Source organism: Microcaecilia unicolor, chromosome 11, assembly GCF_901765095.1.
Source record: "Microcaecilia unicolor chromosome 11, aMicUni1.1, whole genome shotgun sequence".
In the NCBI taxonomy this organism is placed as follows: domain Eukaryota; kingdom Metazoa; phylum Chordata; class Amphibia; order Gymnophiona; family Siphonopidae; genus Microcaecilia; species Microcaecilia unicolor.
In genome coordinates, this window is record NC_044041.1 from 110,772,328 (window position 1) to 110,792,582 (window position 20,255).

The following is a 20,255-nucleotide window of genomic DNA, read 5'->3' on the forward strand; positions in this document are numbered from 1 at the left end:
AACGAAACTTAGCAGCTTATTTTACATACACACAATGCTCCTTTCTAGCACAGGAGATAAGGCTCGTCGGCTCAGAGATGCAGGGCGGGGTGTTAGCACCCTCCAAGGCCACCTATTCATGGGGCATCTACGTGCAAGCTGATCTCGTATACGCCTTGCTACTACAGTTACAGTTACAAGCTATATGTCTAATAGCCCTGCATTCTGTCTTACATTAGTAAACAATAAAACTGAGTAAGGCACAATGGTCCAGTGCAGTTATAAAGTATGGCTAAAAGCCAAAAGCAGAGGTAGAGTCCATAAGTATAAGTCCATCAGTAGGCACAAAACATGAGGTTGTTCTGGTGGTCAGTAGTATTCATAGTATCCAGCGTTCCACTCCTTCATTCCCCCCTTTTGATACTTGAACATCCATCTGGTGGAGAGTATCACCTCCAGAAGCCCTGAAAGGGAAGAGAGAGAGACAAGAAGCATTAGCAGGGAGGCAAAAAGGGAGCCCTAGTCCCTTGCGCAGCCGCTGGTTACTTCGCCGGGGTTGAGACGGAGGGCCCCTAGTGGAATCCCCCCCCCCTTTGTAGCCGGTCTTATGCTGGCACAAGGGTATTGGCTCATAAACGGATTCGGGAAGACAGAAGTCCGCGTCAGCCACAAGGTTCTTCTTCGTCAGCTTCGTCAGCCTGGGGAATGGGGGAATACACCTGTAGAGCCATAAGTTGGGCAGCAGCCCGGCGGTCAGCAATACTTTCCATGGTGGAGCGGAGACACCTGAAAACTAAGGGAAGAGACAAAGGAATTAGTAGGCAGGACAGCAGAAATAGGCCACCCATGACCAGGAGGCCTTGCAGGCTCCCGGAAGTTGGCAACCAGCTGGTAAGGGAAGAAGTCCAATCCCAAGCGCTGTTCCAGGTTTGGACGGGGACGTGGGCTAATTTGACCATGCGGTCAGTTATCTCGCTGATGACTTGGCTTTGGTCATCAATCTGTAAGCAGCAATTACTGAGGTTAAACTTGCCACACACCCCGCCTTCCTGGGCTAAGAGGTAGTCGAGAGCCAAGCGATTTTGGTAAACTGCGGTAATGAGCTTAGTGTTCTGTCGGGCTAAAATGTTGAGGGCAAGTGCCGAATCGTTGGTAAGGATCTCGAGCACTGCCTGCAAGCGGATAATGCGATTCAGCATGTAGATAGGAGTACGGTACCCGTATGTGCCATCTTCAGCCCAGGTGGCCGGTCCATAGTAATGAATGATACGTTCTGGCGGCCACTCGTTGTCTTTCCAGTCTCCAATTTGGACTTTAGGTTTGGTGCTTAGAAGAGACCGTTTGCGTCTGGCAATGCTATCAGGTCCCTTTTCCACGTACAGGGGGATGCCTAACGTCTCGCCGACTCGCAGGGGCAGAAGGAAGAAACTAGGTCGGACGGTGCCTAAGAGACAGGTACCGTACCAGCGGGCCGGGAGCTGTTCATAGGCCCTGCGCCCGCAAATATAGTAGTAGCCCTCCGGGGCTACCCATTTAAGGGAGGCATTCCCTCCGTGCGTCCACGTCGCGTTCAAGGTGGGTTCAGTCCAGATGGGCTCCGGGGCGGGCAGGCGGTCCGTCTGCCACCAGGTATGTCGACTGCCGTTAAACTGAAGGACCCCCGTGCAAGCGGAATCTCCCACGGGTACAGAATAACGCTTCGATGGCGCTCGACTAGCGCAGAGGGTACCGATGATATTGGTTCTCAGGGCCCATTCGTACGGCTTCGGGCGCTGGGGAAAGGTAATGTTAGTAGTGTTGAGCGTATCCCATGTTTGCTGTCGGACCTCCTTCGCTTCCCAAGGCCATTGCTCACCCATGTCCGTGCCTCCACAGACGAAACAGTTGGTAATTCCCAGGGAGAAGGCGATGTTTTCGGCCAGGTTGAGGAACATATTCCGCGCTTCTGTGGAGATGGGGAACTTAGTCGCTGCCTCTTCAGCGCGAGCGATTTCATCGAAGACCTCTTGGTACCCAACGACAGTAGTCTGGTAGTGCGTGGGAGGCTTTGTTTCAAGGCTTTGATATATGGTAATATACGTCAGCGGATCCATCCCTCCGCCGTCAATGCCAAGGCCCCACGTTCCTCTCCAGGGCATGTCGTGGCCTCGGATGGGCCAGTCCAGGGACACATAGTTACCAGAACCTCGACGAAATTCGCCCAGGCCGGTGCATCCGGCATATCCTCCTCCCGTATAAGCGCATACTCGTTCCCAGCCCGAGGCTCGAGTGTCGCCGGCACAGGGGAGCCAAACCCAAGGGGAGCAGCATCTCATATCTGGACTGAAGGGGCAGACATACTTGTGGTCGTTCACATATGCCTGACGCCAACTTTGGCTTCCACACTTACGGGACCAAGGGTGTTTGTCCATGGCGGCGCAAACGTCGAAGGTGAGTGTAGCCACAGTTGGGATACCGCCAGCAAGGATGCGAGTGGAATTTATGTAATACAGAATGCCATCACCTTCAACTCCCGGGGGCCCGGCCACATACGCAGGGAGTCCTACACTGAGGGTGACATTGTAGTATCTTGGCTTGGTGGGACTATGGCAGACAGTGAGGTTGCCGTGGAGACATCTGTGGAACTGTTGGAGGCCATCCGGGGTGATGATGGCGCACGCCGGAAGGAGCTTGCAATTACCTTCCGGAGGCTGCGTCTGGTGGATGAGGGTGGTAACTAGGTGATATCCTCCCTCTATACGATGGCGCACCAGGCGCAAGCATTCAGTGCAATTGTGGCTCAGGGTGGTAGGATAGCTCGGGACTGAGCAAAGGAGGAGGAGTAGGCTCAGCATTATATATATGGTGGGAGGTATCCGAGCCTTTGCAGCAAGAAGACAATGAGGCCCACGATGAAGGCTGCAATGAACACAGAGCCAAAGACGCAGTGGGTCCAAAAGCTGAGCTCCTGTTGCGAGGCAGGCATGAATCTGTCGGTTCACGTCTTTCTTAGGGTCAGCCGTAGTGGAGCGTCAGGATGTTGATGCGCAGTCCAACGCTTCGGGGCGCTGTTAGTAGGAGCAGCAGGCTTCAATCGGGTCCAATGTATCCACACTGGGTTTCCTGCAATTTTAACAGTGGTTGGGGTCGTTAGGAGAACAAGGGAGGGCCCTTTCCATTTGGGTTTCAGACAGTCAGAGTCATCCCACTCTTTCACCCACACCTCCTCTCCTACCCTGAACCGGTGTATAGGACTGGTAAAAACCAGGGGAGCTACTCTCTCAGTGTATTGCTGGATGTTCTGCACTACCTCGTGTATGGCTTTCATCTGTCTCACTAAGGAATTCTCGCCCTGTATCTGCAGGGAGTCGGGGAAAGAGGGTAGTGGCGGTGGCCTAGCGTACATCATCTCGTAAGGGGTAAGGCCGGTAGCCTTGGGGGTACACCTGAGATGTAGCAAGGCCAGTGGAAGCAGGTCGGGCCATTTGGCTTTGGCTTCTTGACATAGCTTGGCTAGCTGGTTCTTCAAGGATCGGTTAGCTCTCTCCACTATTCCACTGCTCTGGGGTCTCCAGGCACAATGCAACTTCCAATCGAGGCCCAGTCTTGTACTGAGCTGTTGAGTTACTTCACTGGCAAAGGCTGGCCCGTTGTCGGAGTTTATCTGCTTGGGGAGACCGTATCTGGGTAGGATATGATGAATCAGTAGGGAGGTGACTTCTTTAGCCATTTCCGTTCTAGTGGGCTGGGCTTCAATCCATCCGGTGTACGTACACACTGCGACTAGGATGGCTTTGTAGCCCCGGGCCGGGGGCATATGCGTGAAGTCAATCTGGCAAACGTGAAAAGGGCTAGTGCCCCGGAGCACGTGTCCTGGCGCAGGACTGGGTCCTGTTCGGGGGTTATTCCGGGCACAAGTTACACATTGACTGGAAGCGTTTTTGGTCCACAGAGACAGTTTGTTGATGTAGTAGGTCTTCTCAAGTAGGCGCCCCAGAGCGTCCCTGCCCAGGTGGGTGCGATCATGAGCCTCTTTGGTCACTGCCCAGGCCAGGGCTTCGGGTATCCATATGCGCCCGTCCTGTAGTATCCACCATCCATTGCGTGACTCCAGGCCCTCTTGTCGGGCCCACTCCGTTTCTTGGGGGGTGTAGATAGGGGTCTCTGCGGGGAGCTGGACGACGAGTACGGGGTCAGAAGGATGAGATGAGTAAGGGAGCTGACTTGCCCTTTTTGCGGCATCATCCGCCCGTTGGTTACCACGGGCGATAGGGTCCGTCCGGCCGGTGTGGGCCCTACAATGCATCACAGCTACTTTCTTTGGCTTCCAGACTGACTCGAGTAGTTGGCAAATCTCGGTGGCATTTGCGAGTCCTTTTCCCTCAGCTGTCAGAAATCCCCTCTCCTTGTACAAGGCTCCGTGCACCTGGAGGGTGAGGAAAGCGTATTTGGAGTCGGTGTAGATGTTAACAACTTTTCCTTCAGCCCACAGGAGGGCTTTGGTGAGGGCGATCAGCTCCGCTTTCTGGGCTGACGTTCTGGGCGGCAGGGCCATAGCCTCGATCACGTGGTCCTCAGATACAACAGCATAGCCAGCTCTTCGACTTCCCTCTATTACTTGGCTGCTTCCATCGGTGAACAGGGTAATGCCCCCTTGCCAGGGTTGGTCCTTGAGGTCAGGTCTGCTAGAATGCACAGTGGCCATTACCTCCTCACAGTCGTGGAATGGTGGTTCAGGGGCCGGAAGGAGAGTGGCGGGATTGAGGTTAGTTGTGTCCAGGATCCGCACCTCCGGATTTTCGCACAGGAGGGCTTGGTATTTAACCAATCGGGAGTTGGTCATCCATCTGGGTCCGTGACTCTCGAGTAGGCCGCGGATGGCGTGGGGTGTGGTCACAAAGAGTGTCTGGCCAAACGTGAGTTTATTGGCCTCGTGTATCAACAGACAGGCCGCCGCAATGCTTCGGAGGCAGCCCGGCCATCCTCGTGCCACGTTGTCCATTCCCTTGGAGAGATATGCTACAGGGCGTTGCCAGGTGCCGACCAGTTGGGTGAGGACTCCAAGTGCCAATCCCTTCTTTTCGTCGATGAACAAGTGGAACGGCTTAGTCACATCTGGCAGTCCGAGCGCTGGTGGGGCCACAAGGGCCTCCTTGAGGTCCTGAAGGGCTTTCAGTTCGTGTTTCTCCCACTGGAGATTTTGGCCCTCGAGTTCAGGTCCTTTCAGTTTGGCGTACAAGTCTTGGGTCAGGACAGCGAAGTTGATGACCCAGATCCGGCAGTATCCAGCGGCTCCGAGGAGTGCCCGCAATTCCTTCTTATTCGCAGGAGTGGGTTGGTTGCGAATGGCTTGGGTTCGGGGGGTACCGAGCCTTCGGGTTCCTTCTCGGAGGCGAAACCCCAGATACTCGACTTCGATCTCGCATATCTGGGCCTTTTTGCGACTGGCCCGGTACCCCTGGGCTTCCAGGGTTTTCAAGAGGTAAAGGGTAGCTTCTGCACAGCCCGTGTACGTTTCACGGGCCACCAACAGGTCGTCCACGTATTGAACGACCGGCCCGTATTCGTCCTGGTACGTTTTCAGGTCCTGGGCAAGTTGGTCACCAAAGAGGGTGGGTGAATTCTTGAACCCCTGGGGGAGCCGGGTCCATGTAAATTGCTGCTTATTTCCTGTTTGTAAGTCTTCCCACGTGAAGGCAAACAACTTCTGACTGTCGGTAGCAAGGGGGATGGAGAAGAAGGCGTCCTTTAGATCAATGACACTATACCACTTGCTGTGGGCTGGCACTTGGGCTAGAATGGAGTAAGGGTTCGGTACGAGGGCAACTATGTCGGCTACCTGGTTGTTGACTTTCCTCAGGTCCTGGACGGGTCTGTATTCTGATGTGCCTGGCTTCTTAACGGGCAGTAATGGGGTGTTCCACGCGGATCTGATCGGTTTAAGGACCCCCTGTTGAAGAAGTTTGTGTAAGTGAATTTGCATACTATGCCGGGCCGCATAAGGGATATGGTATTGTCCTTGGTTAACGACTTGGGCATTTGGTTTGAGTTCAATCCATATGGGGATAGCATTTACGGCCAGTCCGCCTGAGTTCACTTCTGCCCATACATTAGGCACTTCATCCATTAGGGCCCGCCTCTGCTGGGCAAAAGGGGTGTTCTGGTCATACCGACAGTCGCCGGCCCCTACAGTTGGGAGGGCGTGTAGCCTCCATTCTTCTCTCACTGGGCAGACAAGTGTTACTGGCCGATCTTCAAAACTAGCTTCCACCTCCCCCGTGGTCTTGAACTTCAAGGTGGCCTGGAGCTTACAGAGTAGGTCTCGACCAATCAAGGGGACTGGGCATCCGGGGATGTGTATGAACTGATGAGACACCATCGTCCCTCCGATCTGAACTTGGCGTTCCTTGAGGAGGGGCGCTGCAAGGGACTTCCCGGAGGCCCCCACAATTGGTATGGTTTCTTTTGTGGCCGGGGCTATGGCAGTGGTGATTACAGATCGTTGGGCCCCCGTGTCTAGTAAAGCTCTCATTAACTGCGTCCCCACCCGAATTTCCACCAGAGGGTCAGTGGGGACTCTGCCCTCCCGGTCTCTTCATGCGGTACTGTCCCGGGTAGCGTCAACAGCCATCTGCCATTCCCTTTGGTCATCCCATCCTCGACCTCCTCGGCCTCGGCCCCGGCCTCGTCTGGGGCCCCCTGTGCGGTCGTTAGTCCCCTCCTCTCTCGGGCGGTCCCATGGTTCCTCCTCTCTCGGGCGGTCCCGTATCTCCTCTGGGCAGTCAGCCCACCAGTGCCCTTCTTGCCGACAATTTGCACACTGGTTACGTCCTATGGGGGACCGTGTTCCTCTTGTCCTTTTGCCCCTCCCCTTTGGTCTAGACCTCAGGCGCTCTTCCAGTACCGTGGCCAACACATCTGCCTTCTCCCGCATCCGTCTGGTCGATTCCTTCCGGGCCTCCGTCTTCTCTTCTTGGTCGCGATATCCGAATACGCGATCAGCTATAGCTTTTAGTTGGCTGATGCTCATCCCTTCAAACCCCTCCGTTCTCTGCAGCTTTCTTCGGATATCTGGTGCTGACTGACTAACAAAACTCATAACCACGGTTGGGAGGTTCTTGGGATCTTCAGGGTTTATTGGACTGTGCCTTCTGAATGCCTCCATAAGTCGTTCAAGGAAGTCCCCCGGGCTCTCGTCCTTCAGTTGGACTACACTATGGATTTTCCCCATATTTGTAACCTTCTGCTTCCCCTTCTTCAAGGCTGCCAGGTACGCCTGCTGATACCGGCGGATAAAGGCCTGGCCTTCAGCGGTCCGGTAATCCCACGCAGGGGCAGCGAGGGGCGCCTCCGTTTCTATTAGATTCTGTAAGTTAGCATGAGTCGGGTTTGCATCCCGAACAGCTTGCTCCATATTCTGTTGTAAAAGACGGCGTTCTTCCGTGGTCAGAATATGGGCGCTTAATTGTCTAAGGTCTCCCCACGTAGGATTATAGCTGTATATAATGCCTTCCACTAATTCTACCAACTGCTCGGGCTTCTGGTCGTAAGATGGCCCATGCAATTTCCAATTGTACAAGTCGGCACTGGAGAAGGGAACGTGGCTATAAACTGTTGATTCAATGGGCTGACCCCCTTCTTCTGTCGGGTTTGGGGTAAAAGTGGTAGATAGTCGGACTGGGTATATATTGATGGGCCCCCCTTTACGGCCGGGAGGGATGGCCTTCTGTGGACTTAATTGGGGAAACCGGGTAATGTTCTTCACCCCCGTGTATTCTTCCGGGTAGTCGCGTGGCCCGTTGGTTCAGGTGAGGCTGGTCGGGGAATCTCTTCGGCCTCCGACTCTGACCCGGAGGCTCCGGCGTTATCCGGGCCCTCTGCTAGGCCCGCGAAGCCGGGGTACATATGGGCATATGGCGGTGGCGCAATATCGTCTTCGTATGCTTCCGTCGTAGCAAGTATCGGGGCCTTTGGGGGCTTCTTTTCGGGCAAACCCTGAACTTTCCCTCGGGTTTCCTTCGGGGTTTTCATTCTAGAAAGTGTGTTGGTAGTACTGGGCGTGGTTTCTGCCTTAACAATGGTAGCAGGGGGCGTGGTCTCAGTGGCCTCTACGCTAGGGGCGGTCGGCCGTATAGGGGCGGTCCCTGCGGCCTTCTGAACGGCAACGGTTGCCGGGCTTTGGAGAGCGAAGGCATAGGTCGGCAGGGCTTTAAGTTTAGTTTTCCGGCCCTTCCTCTGCTTCACCACCATAAGGGCGGCTTTCTCTACCTTCCGTTGGGCCCAAGCCGGCGGATCCCGGACCACATCCAACCACGCTTGGATGTATGGAATGTCCTCGGGGCAGCCTGGGTTCCCTTCAACTATGACAATATTCATGACCGCCGCCACCTTTTCATACTCAAATGACCCTCCCGGGGGCCATTCAGCAATCCCTAGCCCTGGCCACATAAATTGACATTGCTGTATCATCCCGGCCCTGCTACATTTATCTTGATCGAACACTTCGCTAAAGTGTTTCGTCATTAAATCTAACGGTGTGGACCCACCCCTGCCCATCCTAACCTGAGTGCCAAAGGACAGGTGACGGACAAAGGGGGAAAGGGGTGGTGGAGGAGTAAGGGGTCTCGTTCCACCAGACACAAAAGGTTCAACACTCGGCCTGACCAGATCGCGGTCGCCCGGCCTGGAACTGCAAGCCCATTCACACACTTTCATACGCCACAAGAAACCCTCCCGTTCGCCGCTCGGTTTCGTCGTCGGAGCCTAGTGAGTTTCGGGACCTAGTCTTATACCAATAGTCCGTATTAGTCACTGGCTAAAAGAGGGTGATCACGCCTCTTCTTCGGTCCTTACTGGGCCGGTCACTACGTAGAGTATACTCGCCTGTCCGCCGGGGTCGCAGGCCGCGCCATCGTACGCTTCTCTCTGAAATAGAAAAAGGTGCCTGGCCGGAACCACACAGCCCCCTCTACAGTCGGGCGGAGTTGATCGGCCCTCCTCCGGGAGATGGACGCTGAAATCAGCGGTGGCCACTCACCACCTTCTCGGAAGGGGATCGATGACCCGATCCGACCGCAGTGGGGGAGGGGAAGAATATAATCCGATTTCCCTTTTGATAACACTCCTGGCTGGCTCGCCAATGAAACAGGCTAGTAAATCAGAAGACAAAAGGCCAAATTTGGTTCCAAACTAGGCAACTTTATTGCTAGCAAGTGAACAGTACCGAGTAGTCTCAGGACACTGTGTGTCGCAAATCACCTGACACTTACATTTATACTTCCCTACTGGGCCTGCGCACTAGGCCCCTTACACGTCACATTTAGCATGCGCAGTAAACAGTTGTAGTTCTTACAGTGCATAATTGTAGTTCTCAGTACGTACACACGTCATAATACTGAAAAGATACTGGCAAGAGAAACGAAACTTAGCAGCTTATTTTACATACACACAATGCTCCTTTCTAGCACAGGAGATAAGGCTCGTCGGCTCAGAGATGCAGGGCGGGGTGTTAGCACCCTCCAAGGCCACCTATTCATGGGGCATCTACGTGCAAGCTGATCTCGTATACGCCTTGCTACTACAGTTACAGTTACAAGCTATATGTCTAATAGCCCTGCATTCTGTCTTACATTAGTAAACAATAAAACTGAGTAAGGCACAATGGTCCAGTGCAGTTATAAAGTATGGCTAAAAGCCAAAAGCAGAGGTAGAGTCCATAAGTATAAGTCCATCAGTAGGCACAAAACATGAGGTTGTTCTGGTGGTCAGTAGTATTCATAGTATCCAGCGTTCCACTCCTTCACTTTGTTGGAACTACTGGCCTTTTTTTCATGCAAAACAAGCTCTACAGCTTAGCAGAGCTCCAAAGACAGACAAGAATTTTGGATGCTGTTTTTGAATGTTCCTGGTTCCTGGCTACTGACTTGTATGCTGTATTCTTGAAACCTGCTCACCTTAATCCTGTGAGATACATCGAACTACAGTATGCAAATAAAAAGATGTTGCATTAACTATATTAAATGCCTGAGTGTTATCTACACATATATCTGGGAAACTTAAAGAACTGTAATAGCTGTAGAGAGACAATATAGACTGCAAGCAGTAAAGAGCTTACAGCGGGCTGCCTCATGACCCAAATTGGGAAGGCAGGATAGGCTGTAGCTGAGAGCTTGTAGTAGAAACTGTCTGGCTGGCTGGCAGGCTGTAGAGGCTGTGGGTTAGTTGCGCGCAGAGTTCACAGTATAGGCGGCTTGCATCAATGAGCTGCACAGTAGAAAAAAAAATCAGGTATACTATTCCCCACCCCATCCCTTCTTCATCCCTCCCAAACATGGACAAGGCTCCCTTTCTTCCTTCCCCTGCCCCAAAAACCATGGCTTCAACACACAGACCACCTGCCTGTGCACATGCAGCTAGCTTCTCTGCACACAGTCCACCTGCTGCAACATCAGCATTTAAAGCCGGCACTTCTGTCAAATTCTACCAAAAGGGCTGGATCCTGCGGGATTGCACTGTCATTTACAATTAAAATTGATGTACCCAAATACAGCTATTATTCCCATTGAGAATGGATCCGTTTACCCCCCTCCCCCTCCAAAAAAAAACATGCAACCACCCTTCTGGTGGGTCTTATTGTTGGACCTGAAATGATCCAGTCCCTCTGGTGCCATTTAGGCCTGGAACTGGCAGGATCCAACCCTTCTGCTGGGAATTGGTGCTGCATCTAGCAGGATCCAGACAGAGCTTGTTTGGATTTAGTGCTGAATCTGAGCAGACCCAGCCCTTCTGCTGGGAATTAGTGCTGGATCTGGGTGGATCCAGCCCTTCTGGTGGAAAGTAGTACTGGATCAGAGTAGTTCCAGCCTTTCTGGTGGAAATAAGTGTTGGATCTGGGTGAATCTAGCCCTTCTGTCAGGAATGAGTGCTGAATCTGGGTGGATCCAGCCCTTCTGGAGGGAATCCAAGTGGATCCAGCCCTTCAGGTGGGAATTTGTACTGAATCCAGGTGGATCCAGCCCTTTTAGTGGGAATCAGTGCTGGATTCGGGTGGATCCAACCCTTCTAGTGGTATTAGGTGCTGGATCCAGTGGAACCAGGTCTTCTGTTGGGAATGAGTACAGAATCCAGGTGGATCCAGCCCTTCTGGTGGGAATTAGTGCTAGATCTGAGTGAATCCAGCCCTTATGGTGGAATTACATAGTAACATAATAATTGACGGCAGATAAAGACCTGAATGGTCCATCCAGTTTGCCCAACAGTCACACTCATTATCAAGTCATGATTATACCAACAATGAATATGATATAAAAATACTTGATCATTGTCTCTCGCACTTCTGGGACATAGACCGAGGAAGTCCGCCCGGCCCTGTCCTTAGGTTCTAACTACTGAAATTTCCACTCCGGCTACATGCACTGCCAAAAGTTTGTCTAGATGCCTTTTGTCCAGACTAACAGGCTCTTTGCCTCCATTGCCACCTGAGGGCTTTTCATGCCTCCCTGCTGATTTAAATAGGCCACTTCTATTGCATTCTAGTAGAGAATACACACTTCCTTGCCAAGGACCAGGTGGATCGCCTTGATCTCTAGCCGACTGATTGACAACACCACCTCTGCCGATGAAAGACCCTGAGCCACCTGCTCCAGACAGTGGGATCCCCCAGACCTTGAGACTCGCATCCATTGTTACCAAGGTCCACTCCGGAGTTTCCAAGCTCATGCTGTGATTCAAATTGAAGATCTGCAACCACCATTTTAAGCTGGACCTTGTCATCCCTAAGAGAGGAAGGTGGATGTATAAATGCTGGATCTGCAGAGAACAGTGAGATAATAATGCCTCATAAATGAAATGCATGTGGGCCAGCCATGGCCCACTTCCAGTGTTGCAGCCATGGATCCCATCACATGAAGATAGTCTTGAATCTGTGGTATTCTGAGGAGATTCTGAATCTGAATTTGCAGCTTCTGGGTTCTGGCCTTCAGAAGAAACACATGCCCCAGCTGAGCATAGAACACCATGCCCACATACTCCAAAACCAAACAGTGACAACTTGCTCTTTGCTAGGTTGATCATCCAACCTAAGTGTTCCATAAACTAGACTATGTGCACCGTAACCCGTTCACACTCCTGCAAGGACTTTGCCCAAATCAACCAATCGTCCAGATTAGGATGCACCACAATTCCTCTCCTGGCTAAATGCCATCCACCACCACTACCATTACTTTTGAAAACATCCTGGGGGCTGCAGTCAACCTGAAGGGAAGAGCACAGAACTGAAAATGAATCTTATAACGGCAAAATGAAGGAACCTCTGATGACTTGCATGAATCGAGATATGTAAATAGGCCTCCATGCGGTCCAACGAGGTAAGAAGCTTCCGTTTTTGTACCACTACAATGACCAACCACAAGGTTTCCATGCAAAAAAAGCAAGGCACCCTGAGACATCTGTTCATATGTTTGAGATCTAGGATGGGCTGAAAGGTACTTTCCTTCTTGGGAACCACAAAATTTATGAAATACCCTGATTGGCACTGCAACAATTGCCACAAGGTCTTCCAGATTGCACTGCTTTTAGCCAGGAGCCACAGGTCAGCTACAACAAGCTGTCCAGCAGAGGATGCACAAGCTCTAAGACATAGCCATCCCAGATAAACTCCAAAATCCATTGGTCTTTGATGATCTGGGCCCACCTCCGACAGTAGTGACCCCCCACTTCCACCAGTCAATAGGCCCTAATACCTTCAATGTGGCCCTCTTGCCTGTCTTGGCTCCAAACTCTTGACCACCTTTTCGTGCACCACAAAAGGAGTTAGCTTGCTAGAAATACCTTCTATTCTGCATTCTACTTACTCTCCTGGGGCAGTACATCCTGGCCTCCTGGAACTGATCCCTGCCAACAGAATCTTTGCCAGCCCCCACAGGCTTATCTTCAGACAAATGAGGGGCCTTAGCCTAACCTAAGCTTGACCAATATATCAAATTCATTACTGAACAATATCCTGCCCTTAAAAGGAAGCCTGCACAACTTGGCTTTCAAAGCTAAGTCTGCCAACCACCTACGCAACCTGAAGCCTGATGGGCAGCCAGCAGAAGGTGCTATACCCTTTGCTTACCCCTGAAGCAAATCTTAGAGAATATCTGCTCGAAAGGCCACCACCATCTCTATCTTACAGATTTCCGGATCCCCCAAAAAGGGTTCATCTACAGGCTGATCAACACCTTCTCCACCCACCTAAAGCAAGCCCTCGTCGCTAGACCAACACACACAGCAACCTGCAAGCTCAGGGCAGACACATCAAAGACCTGCTTCAGGAAGGTCTCAAGCCTACGGATCTCAAGGGTCCTTTAGGCCCCCTCTCCTTTTACCAGTATCAGTCTTCTTTCTGACCACTGTGACCATTGTGCTAACTCTCAGGGATCTTAAGGACTTCCTATCCTTCACAGGAATAGGATTCAGCCAGGCCATGAACCGGCCCCACCTTAAGGCTAGCATCTGGAGTCCCACAATATTGCAACCATATCTCAAATATCCTTAGGAAAAGAGTGGGCTGGCTTCTTAATACCCTTGATAAGTGGCTCTCCTTTCCACACCCTATCCTCCTTAGGGTCCTCCCTCAAATCCAGGACCGAGGTGATCTGTCTAATCGGAAAGCAGGCCAGACAAAGAAACCACTATACTGCAAAGGGTGGAAAAAGTGCCAAATCAGAGGATAGGATCCTTACTCCTTACGGGACAGGTCTCTACTAAGGTCATAGAGGAAACGGAAGGGAAGACCTGAAAATAGAAGGTCTGACACTTGCAGGATTGTCCAAGTTGCAATTGGAGCCTATGACCTTGGACCCACGAGCAAAGTCCACAACTGACTGTCCTCGAACCACATCAATACTCCAACATACATTCACACACTAAACAGCACAATTACCAGTTGACTGGATACACCCTTGAGAAAAAGAAGCAGAGCATAACTGGGTACCATATCATAAACACCCACAAATTCATATACCCTCTTCCTTCATCATTCTCATACTTTTACACGCACACTCCTTCTTTACTTCACGAACTTAGTCCAGATAAATCTCACTTTGTAAAAATCATTACCCCTTACAACACTCCACTCTCCCCCCCACAAGTTCATTCTTAGAAGTCATTTAACATGCAACAGATCACACAGGATCCCCTGAAAAAGTGCAAAACTGAAAGCACTCGCTATTACACAAAGGAGCCAGAATGAACGTAATGAAATTACTCCTAGGAATCTACTCCTTAACAATGGTCGAAATACTATTAGCCACACCTCTCGATGATCAATGCCAGATCAACAGTAAACAAAACAGAAATTATAAAAGATTGGATCACATCGGAAACCTTAGATTTACTTTTCATCAGCGAAACCTGGATCCATGACTAAAAAGATCCCATAATAATGGAGCTTTGCCCTCCAGGATACAACATTACACACTGGACCAGAATAGGTAAATGAGGTGGAGGCATTGCAATAATCTACAGATCGCATCTCACTTTAGAAACCACTGCTGAATCAATCACACCTCAACTAGAAATTGCCTCAATCAGATTGCAACATAAAAGTGTAGCCAGCAATCTAAATTGCGTCCTATTCTACAGACCGCCAGGCACTTGGAGCGAAGCACATAAAACCCTAATGGATTTCATATCGGTCACTTGTACATCTAACTCAAACATACTAGTCATTGGGGACATAAACCTTCATTTAGAAGACCCAAACTCAACTGGTGTCCAAGATTGTAAGGAATTCTTCCAACTATGGGATTTCGAATGGCCACATCTGAATGTCACCCACAGAAAAGGCCACACACTTGACCTGCTAACCCATAAATTCGCATCAGACCAAATAATTAAAGTCATTGACCACAAATGGATGGAAATTCCATGGTCAGATCACTTCAAGTTAAATCTGACCCTACACTGGCTGAAGAATGGGCATCTCAAAGCTGATGAAAAAAATCTTACCAAACCAGAGGTAAAGTGGACACAACTGCATTTTGGCAATCAATTTATGACAACAATTGGTCTATTCCATCTGATTCCATCAACTATCTTGCAGATTGGGAATCGAGATGTATCACCATTCTAAATGAATTAGCTCCTTTACGAAAAAAAAATATTCACAAACCAAACAGGACCCCACGGTTCAACCAAAATGTGAAACAATTAAAATCTAGAACCAGACAACTCGAACGAGCCTGGAGAAAAAAAAAAAAACGATCAAAATCTAAACGCTTGGAAAGAATCACATAGAAAATACAAGAACTACTATAATGAACAACTAGGTTCTGACTACAAAGACATGAAAAAGTTTTACAAGCTACTGGATAAATTACTAGACACAAGTGTCCTCAACAAAATCAGGAATCCCAACAGCAGACGATCTTGCTAACTACTTCAAAGGCAAAACTGTAGATCTACGCAAAAATATGTCACAGGACTACCTTCCTTAATGAGCTAGACCCATGCTCAGAAGAATACCCAGCTGACCGAACTTGGCCAAATTTCACCCAGATCACACAAGAAACAATAGCACTAGCAACCAATAAGATCTCTACAGCCTACTGTCAATTGGACACCTGCCCCAATTATCTAATGAACACCCCCCCCCCCCCCCCGCTCGATTCATCATTGAACTTACCTCCCATCTCAACTTCTTGTTCCAGCATGGCATATTCCTCAAAGACAAAGGTAATATACTACTCACACCATTACCAAAAGACACAAAAAAGAAAACTAACGATATCACCAACTACCGACCTGTGGCATCCATCCCACTTACAACCAAACTGATGGAAAGCATTGTAGCTAAACAACTTACTGAATACATCAACAATTTCTCAATCCTTCATGAATCACAGTCAGGCTTCAGATCTCTCCACAGTACAGAAACCGTCCTGGTAACTCTCCTAGCCAAGTTCAAAAAGGAAATCGCATTAGGTAAAAACATACTCCTCTTGCAATTCGACTTGTCAAGCGCATTCGATATGGTTGACCACTATATACTATTAAGAATACTCGACAAGATAGGCATAGGAGGGAATATACTCAAATGGATCAAGGGTCCCTAACCACGAGATCTTATCAAGTAAAAGCAAACTCAAACATATCACCATCATGGAGTACCGATTGCGGAGTACCCCAGGGCTCACCTCTCTCACCCATATTATTTAATCTGATGATGATCCCCCTTGCTTATGCCCTATACAAGCATAATCTTAATCCTTTTCTGTATGCGGATGATGTCACCATTTACATACCGTTCAACTCTAATCCAACAGAAATCACTGTTGCAATAAGGACTAGTTTAAGCTTAATGGATGCCTGGGCATCTGCATTCAAACTCAAACTCAACAAGGAAAAAATTCACTGCCTTATTCTCTCTTCTCACCACAAAACAAACCTCCCTTCATCCATAAAAACCCCGGAACATACTCTCCCAATATCGGACAAACTGAAGATCCTTGGAATTACTATTGACACCAACCTAACCCTGGAGAGCCAAGCCTCTGCCACCACAAAGAAAATGTTCCATGCAATGTGGAAACTCAAACAGATCAAACAATTCTTCCCAAGGGAAACTTTCCGTAACATAATTCAAACAATGGTACTATCACATGTTGACTACTGTAACGACATATATGCGGGATGCAAAGAACAGATCTTAAGGAAACTCCAGACCGCACAGAACACGGCAGCTAGACTAATTTTCGGAAAGACAAAATTCGAAACAGCTATACCCCTACACGAAATACTGCACTGGCTACCAATCAAGGAATGAATAGCCTTCAAAATTTGCACTCTGATCCACAAAATAATCCATGGTCTGGCCCTAACCTACATGACCAAACTTATCGACTTACCAACTAGAAACATCATCGAATCATCAAGAACGTTTCCAAACCTGCATTACCCAAATTGTAAAGGACTAAAATACAAATGAACATATGCATCCAGCTTTTCCTGCATTTGCACCCAGCTCTGGAACACTTTACCTAGAAACATTAGAACTGTGAAACCCCATCTAAAATTTCGAAAAGACCTCAAGACTCACCTCTTCCGGAATGCCTACGCAGCAGACCCGAACTAATTCATGAACAATGCCTCACATCTTTCAATCTAAGAAATGAACAATACCCCTTCCACATAATCCTATTACTTCAAACTGTACGAATTTTACCACTCCGGTTATAATTAAGTGTACTTCTACCCTTATCCTACTCTGTATTGCTCACTAGAAGCTGTAGTCCCATCCCTGGAGACTTATCAGCCTAATTGGGATTACTTCTCTCTATATGCTACTATATATTCGTCCCAGAGTTGTATTCTCTTTTCCGGAACCTTATCACCTACTGTTACTCTATTTTCCACTCTGTATATATTCCCGGAGTTGGTACTCTCCTCTCTGGAACCTGTAAGCCACATTGAGCCTACTGCTATGTTGGAAAATGTGGGATACAAATGTAATAAATAAATAAATAAATAAATAAATAGCTCCTAAGGCTCAGCCTTAGGAAAAACATGTTGCCAGAGTAGCATCCTCTCTCCTGGAGGCAATTTGTCTGTCCCAGTGTCCTGAGCTGTAACTCCTCCATTAGAGGTCCTAGGTCCTCAGATCTGATGTCCTCCTGTTCTCCAGACCAAGTCAACCTCTGAATTTTAGGGGCTATAGGGCCTTCCCTTGTGCTCCCCCAAGTTTGGACCAGTCAGGCACTTAACCCAGAGAAACTGCTGCAAGCAAAACATGCATCACCAGCACAAATTCTGGCGGGAACTCAACCCCTCTCCAAGGACTCTCGTGCCAATCAATCTGCTGGGGAGCCTGCCTATTAGCTCCAGCTGTGGCAGCTCATCTGATGCACACCCAGCATTCAAGATGGCTGTAGTTCCCACTAAACTCAGAGCCACCGCCATCTCCCGAGTCAGGCCCAAACTCATGGTCTCTGGCGACATTCCTGTTTCCTCAAACTGTGCCAGTCCAGTTGTAGGCACGTTCTCCATTTGCGTCCCAGCAGAGATTGCAGCCAACACCTGACTCCTCCAGCCTGTGCCTGCCCAGCAGTGGTGGGATTTAGCTATACTCATGTCAAAGACTGTGATCATACCACAGCCAATGCTCATTGTTCTCTTTCTCTCGCTCTCTCTCATCCCACAGTGCTTAACAGTGACAGGCCAAAGGAGCTTCCTGGCACACAAACATAGTACTGCTTGCTGGTCTCTTTTTTTAGAAACTATAGGCAGATAAAGACCATATGGCCTATCCAGTCTGCCCATCCACTCTCCCTATCACTCCCTTAGAGATCCTATGTACTTGTCTCAAGCTCTCTTGAAATCAGACACTGTTTTCATCTCCACCACTTCCACCAGGAGGCCATTCCATGAATTCACCACCCTTTTCATGAAGAAGTATTTCCTTGGGTTACTCCTTATCTCCTTTCACCATCATCCTATGCCCCCTCGTCCCAGAGCCCTTTCAATTGACTCGCCTCCTGTGCATTTATGACAGATAGGTATTTAAATATGATAGAGACATTTAAATTAATCTCCCCTCTCTCATTTTTCTTCCAAAGCATACATATGTTGAGATCTTTAAGTCTGTTCTCACGCTTTATGACAAAGATCACTGACCATTTTATTTTAGTAGCCACCCTCTGGACCAACTCCATCCTGTTCATATCTTTTTGAAGGTGCGGTCTCCAAAATTTCAATATTCTAAAAGAGGCCTCACCAGAGTCTTATACAAGGGCATCATCACCTCCTTTTTCCTACTGGCTATTCCTCTCCCTATGCACCCAAGCATCCTTCTAGCTTTCGCTGCTGCCTTTTCTACCTCTTTGGCCACCTTAAGATCATCAGATATGATCACACCCAAGTCCCACTCCTCTTTTGTGCACAAAAGTTCATCTCCTAAACTGTACCGTTCCCTTGGGTTTATGAACCTGCATTTTTAAGCATTAAATCTAAGCTGCCAAATTCCAGACCATACCTCTAGCTTTGCTAAGTCCTTCACGTTATCCACACCATCAGGAGTGTCTACCCTATTGCAGATTTTGGTATCATCTGCAGAGGCAAATCTTACCAGACATCCCTTTACAAATATCGTTTACAAAAATGTTAAAAGGAAAACGGCCCGCACACTACTGGTAACATCCTTTTCCTCAGAATGAGCTCCATTTACCACTACCCTCTGTTGCTTTCCACTCAACCAGTTCCTAACCCAGTCAGTCACTTCAGGGCCCATACTGAGGGCACTCAGTTTATTAGTTACTTATGCAGAACTGTGTCAAAGGCTTTGCTAAAATCTAAAGACATCTAGCGCTCTCCCTCAATCCAACTCTCTGGTCACCCATCAAAAAAAATCAGATTTGTCTGACAAGACCTGCCCTTAGTGAAACCATGTTGCCTCAGGTCCTGTAACCCACTGGAGTCCAAAAACTTTACTTATTCTCTGTTTCAAAAGCATTTCCATTAATTTACTTACCAAAGAAGGCAGGCTTACCGGCCTGTAGTTCCCAACCTCTTCCTTACTTACGCTTTTATGGAAAGGAACATCTGCTCTTCTCCAGTCCTCCGGGACCACTCCTGACTCTAGAGAAGCATTGAAGAGGTCAACCAGCGGAACTGCTAGATCTTCCCCACGTTCCTTCAGTACCCTTGGATGTATGCCATCCAGCCCCATCGCTTTGTCCACCTTTAGTTTAACCAGCTCCTCACAAATTATTCAAGGACCTACCACCCCCCTTCATTCCTATTTGCGTTTGTCATCTGTGGTCCTGCTCCTGGGCCTTCAGCTTTGAACACAAAAGAGAAACATTTACATAGTGACATAGTAGATGACGGCAGAAAAAGACCTGCACGGTCCATCCAGTCTGCCCAACAAGATAACTCATATGTGCTACTTTTTGTGCATACCCTACTTTGATTTGTACCTGTGCTCTTCAGGGCACAGACCGTATAAGTCTGCCCAGCACTATCCCCGCCTCCCAACCACCAGCCCCATTTGTTAAACAATTCTGCCTTATGTTTATCAGCGTCTACATATTCCTTCCCATCACCTTTGAGTCTCACAATGCCACTTTTGCACTTCCTTCTATCATTAACACATCTAAAAAATGTCTTGTCCCCCCCCCCTCCCCATTTTACCGTATTGGTCATTTTTTCTTCTATTTGCACCTTTGCTTTCCTACCAGCTTCTCTTAGCTTTTCCAGATTTCGTCACCTGTCTTTCGCATTCTGCCAACTCTTGTAGTTTATAAAGGCTAACCTCTTTT